We start from the raw sequence: 13138 nt of genomic DNA, 5'->3' as shown, positions 1-13138 counted from the left end.
CTACTACAGAGCTATAGTACTAAAACAGCCTGCTATTGGCATAAAAACAGACAGGAGGACCAAAGGAACTGAATTGAAGACACTGATATTAATCTACACACCTATGAACACTGGAATTTTGACAAAAGAAGCAAATAATATAAAATGGAAAAAAGAAGGCATATTTAACAAATGGTGCTGATATAACTGGATATCAACATGTAGAAGAATGAAAATAGACGCATATCTATCACCATGCACAAAACTGAAGTCCAAATGGATTAAAGACTCCAACATAAAGCCAACCACACTGAACCTCAAAAAAGAGAAAGTGGGAAGTACACTTGAACACATTAGTGCAAGAGACCACTTCCTAAATATAACCCCAGTAGCACAGACACTGAGAGAAACAATTAATAAATGGGACCTCCTGAAACTAAGAAGCTTCTGTAAATCAAAGGACCTGGTCAACAACAACAACAACCAATATAACAACAACCAAAAAAAAAAAAACCACAACAGCCTACAGAATGGTAAAAATCTTTACCAACCCCACCCCACATCAGACAAAAGACTGATCTCCAATTTTTTATATAGTTTTTTTTGAGCTATAAAATTTTCTCTGCTCACCGGAAATTGGGTCTACATGCAGTGGCTGCTGCAGAGGCAGGTGCAGGCAGAAGGGCCTTCCTTGCCTGCTGGCTCCTTGAAGGTTGGTTAGGCAGGCTTGCCTTCCTTGACTTGGGAATCTTCTACTTCACCTGTGCTTAGAATTTGAAGGTTTGATTTCTACACGGTGTCCCACATAAACAATAAGGTCTACGCATGCACTCTACCGACTAAGTTACATCCCCAGCCCACAGCTCACTATCTGATGATTAAATCACTTCATGTCTGTGCCTCCTGTATGAAAGATTAATTTTCTTACAGAGTTGTTTAGAGGTGGTGACATTTTCTTAATTTTAGAAAAAGTTCTTTGATTTCTAGGTGAGGTCCTGAAACCACTGTCAAGTTATTTGGAGTCTATCAGAAATATTTTAGAAGCAGAAAGAATTCCTCGAGGAAATGTTTTTCTACTTCTTTTGAATGTGATAACATTTTTACTTTTGTTTTGTCCAGAAGGACTGAGATGAGCTAATCCACACGGACAGATATGGCCTGGGAGAATAGCTCCCACATGGGAAAGCCAGAGCTCAGGTGCTCCTTCACTTCTGTTGTCCTGGAATTAGGGAAGTTCACTCTTCCAGTTAATGGTACCACTTTCTAACAACCTCAAGGTTAGAACTTCCCATTTCCAGGTAACATGATAATTATGGGTCTAGAGAGAGATGAGTTGAGGATATTTCTTCCTTATAACTACTTCTCAGGGCCTCATTCCAAATGGATGTTTATCAAAGCCTGGCCAGGTAAGCACTTCTTTTTCCTTTCAGTAACAGAATGAGCTGTAAGTGGTAGTGTAAGCAGGGTTTTCTGTAATAAAATGATTAGAGAATTCTGTTTAGTTTTGTTTTGAGCCTTACCGTATCTAAGAAAACACAACAGATGCCTGTAGACATAAAATATCAGTGTAATGATTTGTAAAAGAACATAGATTTCACTTGCTATGACCTCTGATGGTAATGTATGTGACAGTAGAAGGTGGCCTATTGGAAAGAGGACAGGGCCTAGCAGAAGTGTGGGCAGAGAGACAGGGAAGGCTAACAGGGTGAAGGTGATCAATGGATATTATGTATTGAATGAAAATATAATGAAATCCATCTCTTTTTACAACAAATGTAAAAAGTGACCCAAAATGGAGTATTTTAATGAGCATATCTGATTATGGATTCTCCTGAGGGTGTACTCTTATAATTCTATAAACATGGTTCCTCGTAGCTAATGGCAGCTGTGTTAAATTTCCAACCCTCTCACAAAACATCTGAAATGACTGAGAGAGTGAAACACAAAGAACACACATTCACTGGTTTGCAGCAGGACATTTATAATACTAAGATATATTTAAATTATAGTTTGTATTTTCCTATTTTGCTACTTTTCTCAAATCTATGCATTGATTTATATGAAGCTTAACCAGGAATATAAAACAAATATTAACTAATTTAGTATTTATCAATAAATTCTCTGTTCTTTTATGTTTATGTATACTTAGGAATTCTTAGGAGAGTTTTACTTCATGGCCTAGTAAAACATACGATGCTATTAACATATAAATAAGACTAAATTTTTTCATATTTTTTGTATTGTAATAATTTCTAATGAAGTAGATCTTTTCTGGGATCTCAAAGTATCTAGAAGTCTTACTACATTTATTCACTAAATTCTTGTAACGTTATCTTTACAAAAATGTAAACTGAGTAATTTTCAGTAGGACTTTGAGTGTTTTAATTAAATCAAATTAATTTTCAATATTTCATATTTTCTAAGTTGAACCATGTTACACTGATACTGATATAATATTGGCTAAGCTTTTCACTAGAGGTGAGAATTATTTTTAATTCTTGAATAGTATGAGATTATTTAAAGTCAAAATTCACAAGATTTCCTCTAATAGTTGCAAAATATAGGTGTTTGTTAAAATATACATTCACAAAATATGCAAAGTAAACTTAAGTTTAGCTGATGACTGTCCATTTTTATATTGGTGGAATATCACTAACTGATATATACAAGAGACTCAAATGGAAAGTGAAGGCAGATGTGGTGGCACACACCTATGAACTTAGCACTTTGAAGGCTAAGGTGGGAACACTGTGAGCTTGATTGAACAACAGATTGAGCCCCTCCCTCTGTCTTTCTCTCTCCCCCACACAAATACAATGAAATTATAATGGTAAAGAGATAATGTAGAATTAAGAAATAATTGTTTTAAAAATGGAATAAAATGATGCCAATAAATGTCACTTACTCACTAGACACAGAGCATCCACACTACAAAAACCAAATGATGGAAGCATGAGTTTATGTCTGCAAGTGTCACAGAACTTTCAGGTTGTGATATAGATATGAATAATTTGCATTGATATGGATTTTGCTTTAGTGATTTAAATTTAAGGTCAATTTTGTTATATGTATATGTATTTCTGATCTTGATTAAGGTATTGTGATTGTGTAGTTCATTTTAAAAATGTAATGTATAATTAGGAAATATAGGTTGTTAATGAATAATCATCGATAATAGTAAAACTTGTAGTCATGTTAGTTAGATTTTCTAGATATAAAGAGATATTTCAGTTAGATAGGCATTCTTCATATCTTCCAAAGACTACAGAATATGTCATTTTAAATGTTTTAATAACTTAGGGCTTTTCATGAAAATGAGACACGTCTGCTCCTGAAAGCACCAATCTACTTCAAGAAGAAGATGGGCATCGAAAAGGATCCTTATGGAGTTTGATAGCCATTTGGGCAAGAAACTGCTCTTGCCTGTACTGATGCATAGACTGGATACAAAGAACCTGCAGAGAGAGGACTGCTGAACTTGCCTAAAGGTGAGATGGTCTTTCGGGGCTCCTGACTCATGAAAGAGTCTGCGAGACATTCTGCAGGACACAGCAGAAAGTGACTGAACTGTCTTTGGAATTTCCTGCTTCATGGAAATGTCTGCTCGATACTATGGGCCTGTAGGCTGAAGATGGATGCCCCAAAGATACAGAGGAACTTAGGGTGACTGTCCAGGAAGCGAGTTGTCTCTGTCATTTCTAGAGTTTTGGAAGTTGCTTACTTCTTGTTTACTTGGGAAATATTGTATCCTTCTGGAGTCTTTGATGGGGTTGAAGAATAAATAGTTATAATTTTCCTTAGTTATGATAAAAGATAAAGTAGATATAAATATTGTAACTATAATTCTTGCTTGATAACTATTTTGTTATATGTAATTTTACTATGTTAAAGTTAAAGCCTTCCTTTTTGTTTAAACAGAAAAATGGGAAAATGATGTAGGAGTGTTTCTATCTATCTGTTGTTTCATTGGTTAATTAATAAAGAAACTGCTTGGCCTGATAGGTCAGAACATAGGTGGGTAGAGTAGACAGAACAGAATGCTGGGAAGAAGGGAAGTGAGGCAGATGCCTCAAGCAGTTGCCATGACTCTCCTCTCCGAGATGGATGCAGGCTAGAATCTTCCCGGTAAGCCACCCCTCATGGTGTTACACAGATTACTAAATATGGGTTAATCAAGATGTGAGAGGTAGCCAGTAAGAGGCTAGAGCTAATGGGCCAAGCAGTGTTTAAAAGAATACAATTTGTGTGTTGTTATTTCAGGGCATATGCTAGCCAGGCGGCCGGGAGCCAGGCAGGAACGCAGCCCACTGCTCCCTTCTACAAGGTTGTTTTGTGTAATTCTCCTAAAGAGTCTGCACTGATGCACTGGGCAGGACCCTTGTGGATTTAATCAGTTCACCTAGAAAACAGAGATGCACTCTCCATTTTCCTAAAGTTCATTTATTTTGGAAATGTATTTGATATAACTCTCAGTTTTTCACTGATGTGCTGTACATGTACCCATGATAGCAGCCCCAAGCATACACACACTACTAGTGAACATTTTCATATCATTCCCAGACTTACACTGTGTGTCATGTGATCGAGCTCTGGATCTGACTGCTTCCCCACAGGCTCTGCAGTGACATTGCTGTTGCTGCTTCATCGCAGGGGAGCTGGCTCGAAAGTGTGAGACTGTAAAGTTCTAATGAGCGTCTGTGTGCTTCCAGTTGCCATTGAGTTAAATTCAATTTCTAAAATGTAACATATACTTTAAATTATTTAACTGTTAGACAATTGTTATGAATTAATGACTTAAATAAACAATCACTATTTTTCCTGCTGGCATATCTATTTAATAAAGATTTCGTGGAACTCGTTTGAGTGGCTAAGGCCTTCATCTTCCTGAGATTCCCGAAGACTTATTAATGCTACTGACAGTGGACAGTACATCAGCTAACACCATGTATCTTGTCACCTGGAAGGCACATAATCACTCTATGTTCTCTCTGAGCATACACACTGCTTTTGTTCATTATTCACTAATTACAGTAAAACAAAATGAAAATGATACTTTGGATCCAATATATTTGTATGCTCATTAATTATATCATTATCTCCTCAAAGAAGAATGCAAAGACTACCATAAATTCATAAAACAAGACTGTTTTAAAATGAAATACTGTGATAATGAAGGTGTAAAGTGATTTTTGTCAGTATAATGTTGAGCTGTGAGGAAACAGCACGTTGTTTCTTTTGTTGCACGTTTCTTCAGACAGCTGCCTGCTGCTTGTCCAGTCTTTTGGTCTGGAGCCCTTTAATAGTGATGGAATTGTTACTATTATGTATATTCATGGATAAACTTTAGGTTTAGTCCTTACAACTAAGTACTACAACTTAAACTAACGTGCACACCCAAGCATTGCATTTTTTTCAAATAAAACGAATGACTCTTCTCAGTTCATGGATATGTTGACAACTCAGTTGTAGTCACGGTAGCTGTGGTTATTCAGGTCCATTCTCCCCCTCCCCAAGTGAACCCCAGAGAAAGACACCACATAAGGAATGTGAAGATGTGTCATTTTCTGTAGGTAATAAATATTTACAAAGCAATGGGTATGAAGTAGAGAGGTTGAAGTTCATAGCTTTGGAATGAGAAAAAAATTTTAAATTACCATCTTTAACTTAAAATTAAACTTCCATTAACATCTTTTTACTTATTATAATACATTGCCATCTTAATAAATTATAGGTGTAAAATTAATAAATTGTTTATACATATCCTGTTTGTTTATTTGCAATTTTAAAATTGGAATGGGCTACAGTTCTTTCAGTTTGGAGACCAAGGCTTGAATTAAGCAATATTCTTAATAAATAAAATTACATATTTTCTTTGTTTCTTACTTTAAGATTTACTTATTTTATTTGCATGTTTACATGTTTTACCTGCATGTGTGTCCACCACTTGCATGCAATACCACAGAAAGCAACAGGTTCCCTACAACTATAGTTACAGACGGTTATGAGACACCATGTCATTGCTGGGATTCTAGCCCAGATCATTTGCAAGAGTAAAATGTGCTTTGAACCACTGTGCCATTCTCCAGCTTGAATCCTAAAACTTTTTTTTTTTTAAAAAAGAACTCCACTGTGCAGCTACTGCAAATGTATGTTAGTGAGAGAATCATCTGTTTGGCTCTGGTAGTTGAGATGAATCTATTCCTTTACTAGATCTATCTTTTTAAGAGCAAACATTTTATATGTAATATTATGTATCTATGCATGTGTGTATATATATGTGCGTGTGTATATATACACACACATACATAGATACATGTATGTATGTATATAAAGTATGACTTATGTTGCCATATTAATGGAGATGTTATAGGGTGGTCTCATATACTGACTTCTGCATTATTTCTATATATACATGCATGTACCTATATATGTAGAATATACAAGTGAAGTTGAAAAAACAATTGAGCCCTCTTTTTCACAAGAATCTTTGTATAGTAGTTTTCTATTTCTCTATCACAGAGTTGATTTTAAAGTAATGAATTATACTAACTGGATAAAATAATGATAGTGGTAACCAGGAGTTAATTCCTTAAACAATAAGTAGGGATCACACCAGTTTTAAATGGATGGGAAGTAAACTGGGAGACATCTAGGGGCATTCATAACAGTAATGGTTATAAAATTAATTCGGTGTGGAAAGTGCACTAATGACCTCCAACTGTAGCATTGTCTTTAATACCAGATTCTGGGGTGGTGAGTTCATTGAAAAAGGAAAATAAAAAATAGACTAATTGAGATAGACATAGCACTGGTTAAAATAGTGAGATTATCATGAATTAACAACTATGATTCCATTAGAATTATGAATGAAAACATGAATAGTTGTAAAAGAGAGCTCATTGAAATTATAAAATATGAGACTGACTCACCTCACTCTTATGGATTTCTTTTGTGTTTTTCCCCCAGGTAAACATAATTTTTATTCAGGAGTGCAAATATGATTAATATTTTATGTTCATCACTACTGTTTTCAGTGTTAGCTATAAAATGAGGAAATGTAAGTCAAATCAATAGGATGAATTTCTAAGGCATGAAGTCTAGGTGAAATATAGGCACATGAAGTGTGCGTTCTGTAAAGGATGTGGCTGGGAATGGACTTATTATGCTCAATATGCTTTATATACAGGGATATATCAAGGGTATATAGAAATATAGGCAATGTCTAATGTGGAAATTTCAAAATTAAAGAGACAGGTTAATCAAGAATTAGTAGACAAAACAGAATGATGATATAGACACACTGACCAGTGAATCACAAATTTGATCTATACTCTATTATTTTTCAGATGTATGAAATATGCTTCTACTACGATCTTAAGATGGGAACACTTTCCATGTATGCCCTCATTAAAGAATGTCCTTAATTTCCAAGCTGGACTTAGAGTCCTGGCCAATATGTTTCTCCTTGTTTTCTACACTTTCATAATCCTAGGTCACAAACATAAGCCCACGGACACGATCTCCTGTCAACTGACCTTCACCCATATAGCACCGCTCCTCACTGGAGTGGATATTTGGCTTTGGGACATATTTGAGTCACTGGACATTGAGAATAACTACAAATGTAAGACAACATTTTACCCAAACAGAGTGATGAGAGGCCTCTCCATCTGCATCACCTAACTCCTGAGTGTGTTCCAGGCTGTCACTATCAGTCCCAGTACCTCTTTGTTGGCTAAATTTAAACATAAAATAAAAAAATATGACCAATACTTCCTTCTATATTTGGTCTCTCAATTTATCATTCAGCAGTAGCTGTATCTTCTATGCTGGTGCTTTTACCAACGTGAGTGAGACCAACCAGATGAAGGTCACTAAATCCTGCTCACTCTTCCCCATTAACTACATCATCAGAGGATTGATTTTAACAATGACAATGTCTAGAGATGTATTTCTCGTAGGAGTTATGCTGACCACAACTACATACATGGTAATGTCTTATTTAGACATCAGAGGCAATGTGAGCATCTTCACAGCCTGCACCACCGGAGAGCGTCCCCTGAGAAAAGGGCCACCCAAACCATCTTGCTGCTGGTGGTTTTCTCTGTGGTCATGTACTGGGTGGACTTCATCATCTCATCCACTGCAGTCCTGTTATGAATGTACGACCCAGTCATCCTGAGTATCCAGAAGTTTCTGATGAATGTCTATCCCACAATTACTCCTTTATTACAAATCAGTTCTGAAAACAGAACAATCAATATATTGAGACACATGCACCAGGTATTTTTAAAAGAAGACTTTTTCTCTTCCTTTTTTAAAAAAAGGTATATTTTATTCATATGAATGAGTGTTTTGCACACATATATGCATGTGTGCATTCCCATTGCCCACAGGGGCCATAAGTCACTGGATCCTCTGGAATTGTAGTTAGAGATGGTGGCATAGTGCCATTCTGCTACAGCCCTAAAATTGCTTTTTCCCCTAAAACACTGATTCTTCTTAAACCTTAATTATTCAAGTAGCAAAACAATATTATTCATATGATTTAAATTAAACTTTTGCTATAACTTATACACAATCTTTTATGTTTCTGTTGCCAAGTACTCCAGAGTCCTTTAATTTCATTGTACACCATAAGCAGCTATTCCCACAGGAATCTCTTACTCTCTCTGTTTTACTTTCAATCATAAATGTTCCTTTAATACTGAACATAAGTATTTGGTTTTCCCCTTAGTCTGAATTGTTGGGAGCAGTATCAATTCAAGATACTCCAAGGTGAAGTTCTTAGCACAAAGGAGATTTATTTCGCCCAGAAGGACAATGGGCAGGAAATAAGAAACCAACACAGGAGATAGAGGCTGAGGGAGAAGGGGAAAGGAATAAAGGATAGGTGGAAAGAGTACTTGTCCCAGGGATACAAAGGACACATTAAAAAACGGTAAAAGGGAAAACCCCATATTAGCATAAGGTGTTTAATTTTTTTTGTTCACTGACTTTATTCATGGTATATATGTGTGTGTGTGTGTGTGTGTGTGTGTGTGTGTGTCTGTGTGTGTATACATATATATACATATATGTGTGTATAATTATATTATGTTATTATAAGTAATTATGGATGTTTAACATTTCCTTAAGTGTCTTTCAGCCTTTTTAGATTCCTCTGTTGAGAGTTCTCTGTTTAGGTCTGTACTCCATTTTTTTTTTATTGGATTATGTGTTCTTTTGGTGACCAGTTTCTTGAGTTCTTTGTATATTTTGGAGATCAGAACTCTGTCTGATGTGGGGTTAGTGAAGATCTTTTCCCATTCTGTAGGCTTATTGACCATGTCCTTTGCTTTACAGAAGCTTTTCAGTTTCAGGAAGTCCCATTGATTAATTGTTTCTCTCAGTGTCTGTGCTGCTGGGGTTATATTAGGAAGTGTCTTCAGTGTCAATGCATTCAAGTGTACTTCCCATTTTCTCTTCTATAAGGTTCAGTGTGGCTGACTTTATGTTGAAGTCTTTGAACCACTTGACTTGAGTTTTGTGCATGGTGATAGATATGGGTCTGTTTTCATTCTTCTACATGTTGATATTCAGTTATGCCAGCACCACTTGTTAAATACGCTTTCTTTGTTCCATTTGATAGCTTTTGCTGTTTTGTCAAAAATTAGGTGTTCGAAGATGTGTGAATTGATATCCAGGTCTTTTATTCAGTTCCACTGGTCTTCCTGTCTGTTCTTATGTCAATACCAGGCTGCTTTTGGTACTGTAGCTCTGTAGTAGAGTTTGAAATCAGGGATTGTGATGCCTCCAGAAGTTCTTTTATTGTACACAATTGTTTTGGCTATTCCAGGCTTTTTGCTTTTCCATATGAAGTTGAGTACTGTTCTTTAGAGGTCTTTGAAGAATTTTCCTGGGATTTTGATGGGCATTGCATTGAATCTGTAGATTGCTTTTGGTAAGGTTGCCATTTTTACTATGTTAATTCTACCTACCCAAGAGCATGGGAGATCTTTCCACTTTCTGGTGTCTTCTTCAATTTCTTTCTTCAAAGATTTAAAGTTCTTGTCATACAAGTCTTCCACTTGTTTGGTTAGAGTTACTCAGTGATATTTTTTGCTATTTGGGGCTATCGTGAAGGGTGTTAATTCTCTGATTTCTTCCCCAGCCCTTTTATCATCTGTGTACAGAAGGGTTACTGATTTTTTTCAAGTTAATCTTGTATCCTGCTACATTACTAAAAGTGTTTATGAGTTGTAAAAGTTCCTTGGTAGAATTGTTGGGATCGCTTATGTAAACTGTCATATCATCAGCAAACAGTGAGAATTTGACTTCTTCTTTTCCAATTTGTATCCCCTTGATCTCCTTTTTATGTCTTATTGCCCTAGATAGGACCTCAAGAACTATATTGAATAGTTATGGAGAGAGTTGACAACCTTGTCTTGTTCCTGATTTCAGTGGAATCGCTGGGAATTCTCTCCACTTAGATTGATGTCGGCTGTTGGCTTGCTGAATATTGCCTTTATTATGTTTAGTAGAGGGAGATCAAATACAGACAAAGGAAAGAGGAAAGTAAAATAGTAATGATATCTTGAAAAAGCTGTAAGAAATCATATTATTCACTATCTTGAAAAACAACACCCCAAAACTAAAAACAGAAAACACCTATAATTCATGTAAATCTATGTATAAATATAGATATGATTTAAATGAAAATTTCTTACCTGGACTGGCAATATTTCCCCCAAGAGCTAAATACCACTTAACAAAACTCTCAACACCCGGCATGAGAAGTCCTTTTTTCACTTGCTGGTCAGGGTTGTCCAAGAGACTCCCAAAACATTACAGACTATTGCTATTGCCCTTGGTTGTCCCCAAGAGGTGGAAAGTAAGTTCCTATTGCTGCAGACATCATATACTTCAGAAACAGGGCCCAGAGGCCACTGAGCTGGAACTAACTTAAATGTGTCTTCCTTAAGGATTACTTTCACGACACCAGAAGATATCATGGAAGCTTTCAAGAATGGGAATCAACCACCAGTCCTACCCAGATATGATACCTATGAGTCACAACAATGACCAGCATGGAACAATAAACCTAAGGATGAAATAGTGGCACACGTACCTTTATGTAACTAATAGCTCTCTAATCGGACTCAAGACTCATTCTACAAGAAGAAAATCAGGTCTTGTACTGGGTATCCAGCCAACTTCCCAGGGCTAGAGAAGTTATGGATGTGGGGGACAGCAGACAACCATTATTTTACTAAACCAGCACAATCCCTAGGTGCATTCTAAACATTTGTCCTAATACTCACAGGTGAGTTTAGTCCTCAACCCTCATCACAGAAACTTCTCTCTATAACAGATGGAGACTACTAAAAATCCCCACCAACAATCAAAATGCAGAGTTGCAGAGTCCAGTTCCAATGTGTGTGTGTGTGTGTGTGTGTGTGTGTGTGTGTGTGTGTAACAATTTCTACATGTAAGGCTCAGGGAACATTGTGGAAGAAGGGGTGGAAAGACTAAGAGTCAGAAGATAAGGGAGTTTGCTGTGACATTACTACGAAACACAGTCTCCTAGTAATATCAGGAGCTACACCCATAAAGTCTCACCAACCTGACTTACCAAACATTAGCTGAACAAATAATAATAGACATGCCAAAGCAGAAGGCAGAAAGATCATGAGATCTCAACCCTACATAAAGAACTACAGGCAACTAAGGAATGCTCAGAGCTGGACAGACAGTCTTTCCAAGGGAAAAACATACTAATTGGTTATCAAATACCAAATGGTCAGCCCTGGAAACACAAACAAATAACATTACACAGGCTGAGCAGATTATATTAGTATTATAAATATATGCATATAACAACAATTGATGAAAGAGATCTAAGAGAGGTACGCAGGAGTGTTTGGATGGAGGAAAGTGAAATGATGTAATCTTATTATAATCTCAAAAATAAAAGAAAAAATAATAAATTTAAAGAAAAAAGGCTTCAGGAAAAGAGAAATGATTTCTGGCTTTCTGCTCCAAAAGAAACTGCCCCCATCAGTGCAAGAAATAAGTACAGACATTTGAGTGAATAAAGATTAGTTTACCTTCGCCTCCTATGAGCTGATAGGTTTGTGACATCATTTTTCTAAAACTGAAGCCAACTCATGTTACTTTTAAGCTCAAAATGACCCCATTATATTCCATTTAAAAATTTAAACCATTATAAATTAGCAACACAAAGAGCATTGCCACCCATTAGTGAGGAGACTGTGGGATGATTCGATGGTTAGTGTTAACTAGCTTAGTGACAGAATCCAGGACCACCTGAGAACTGTTTCTCTGAGCCTGCCTCTGAGGGGTAGTCGTGATTATGTTAACTGGTTTAGGAAAAGCCGTACTGTCTGTGGGTGGGGACATTTCCTGGGCAGGGATCATGGGCTGTATAAAATGAAAAAAGCAAGCTGGGGCTAAGGATGTTCTGCTCTATTCTTCTGACTGAGAGGGCAATGACCAGCGAGCGCTTCAGGCTCTTACTACGTTGATTTCTTCTTCATGACAGGCTGTACCCTGAACTGGGACCTAAAATAAATATTCTTTCCTGAAGTTGCTTTTCTTAGGGTATCTCATCACACCAACAGAAAAAAATAAACTAAAACAGATGACAAAGTATCTTCAAAGGTCATTATAGGCAACTGATACATATGTGACCAATGAAGGGTGTGGTGTGTGTGTGTGTGTGTGTGTGTAGAAATGAGATAGACAAGCTGGAATAGTGGTTCTAACTTTACCATAGGCCATTTGACATTTTAGAGAGTAATATTATTTACAAAATCATGAGAAGATCATGTGGGTTATCTGTTATATAGCAACATTATGTTAACAAAAGTTTACATAAATTAAAATGAACTCTGTGTTGCTAGATAACGAAGCCCTGTGCCCGCATGCTACCATGTTCTGTTGTTCTGAGCCACACTCCCTTTTCGACTCTACCCTAAAAACTATTGTTAGAATGGCTTAGCTCAAGAAAACAAATGACAAGAAATGCTGGTGAAGATGCAGGGAAAGGGAAACCTTCACCACAGGTTGGTGGGTCTGCAAACTAGTATAACCACTCTGGAAATCAGTGTGGAAAGCTTTCAAAATCCTAAAACTACATCCACCCTGCTCTACAACC

The 13138-nt window shown here is 36.6% G+C and overlaps 1 pseudogene; it reads left to right on the top strand.

The window, feature by feature from the left end:
- The first annotated feature begins 7377 nt into the window (after nt 1–7377).
- LOC119807326 lies at nt 7378–8384 on the top strand (annotated as a pseudogene).
- Nucleotides 8385–13138: the final 4754 nt, after the last annotated feature.

Source organism: Arvicola amphibius, chromosome 2, assembly GCF_903992535.2.
Source record: "Arvicola amphibius chromosome 2, mArvAmp1.2, whole genome shotgun sequence".
Taxonomy (NCBI): Eukaryota; Metazoa; Chordata; class Mammalia; order Rodentia; family Cricetidae; genus Arvicola; species Arvicola amphibius.
The sequence above is the reverse complement of the archived record's forward strand: the minus strand, read 5'-3'. Positions and strand labels throughout refer to the sequence as shown.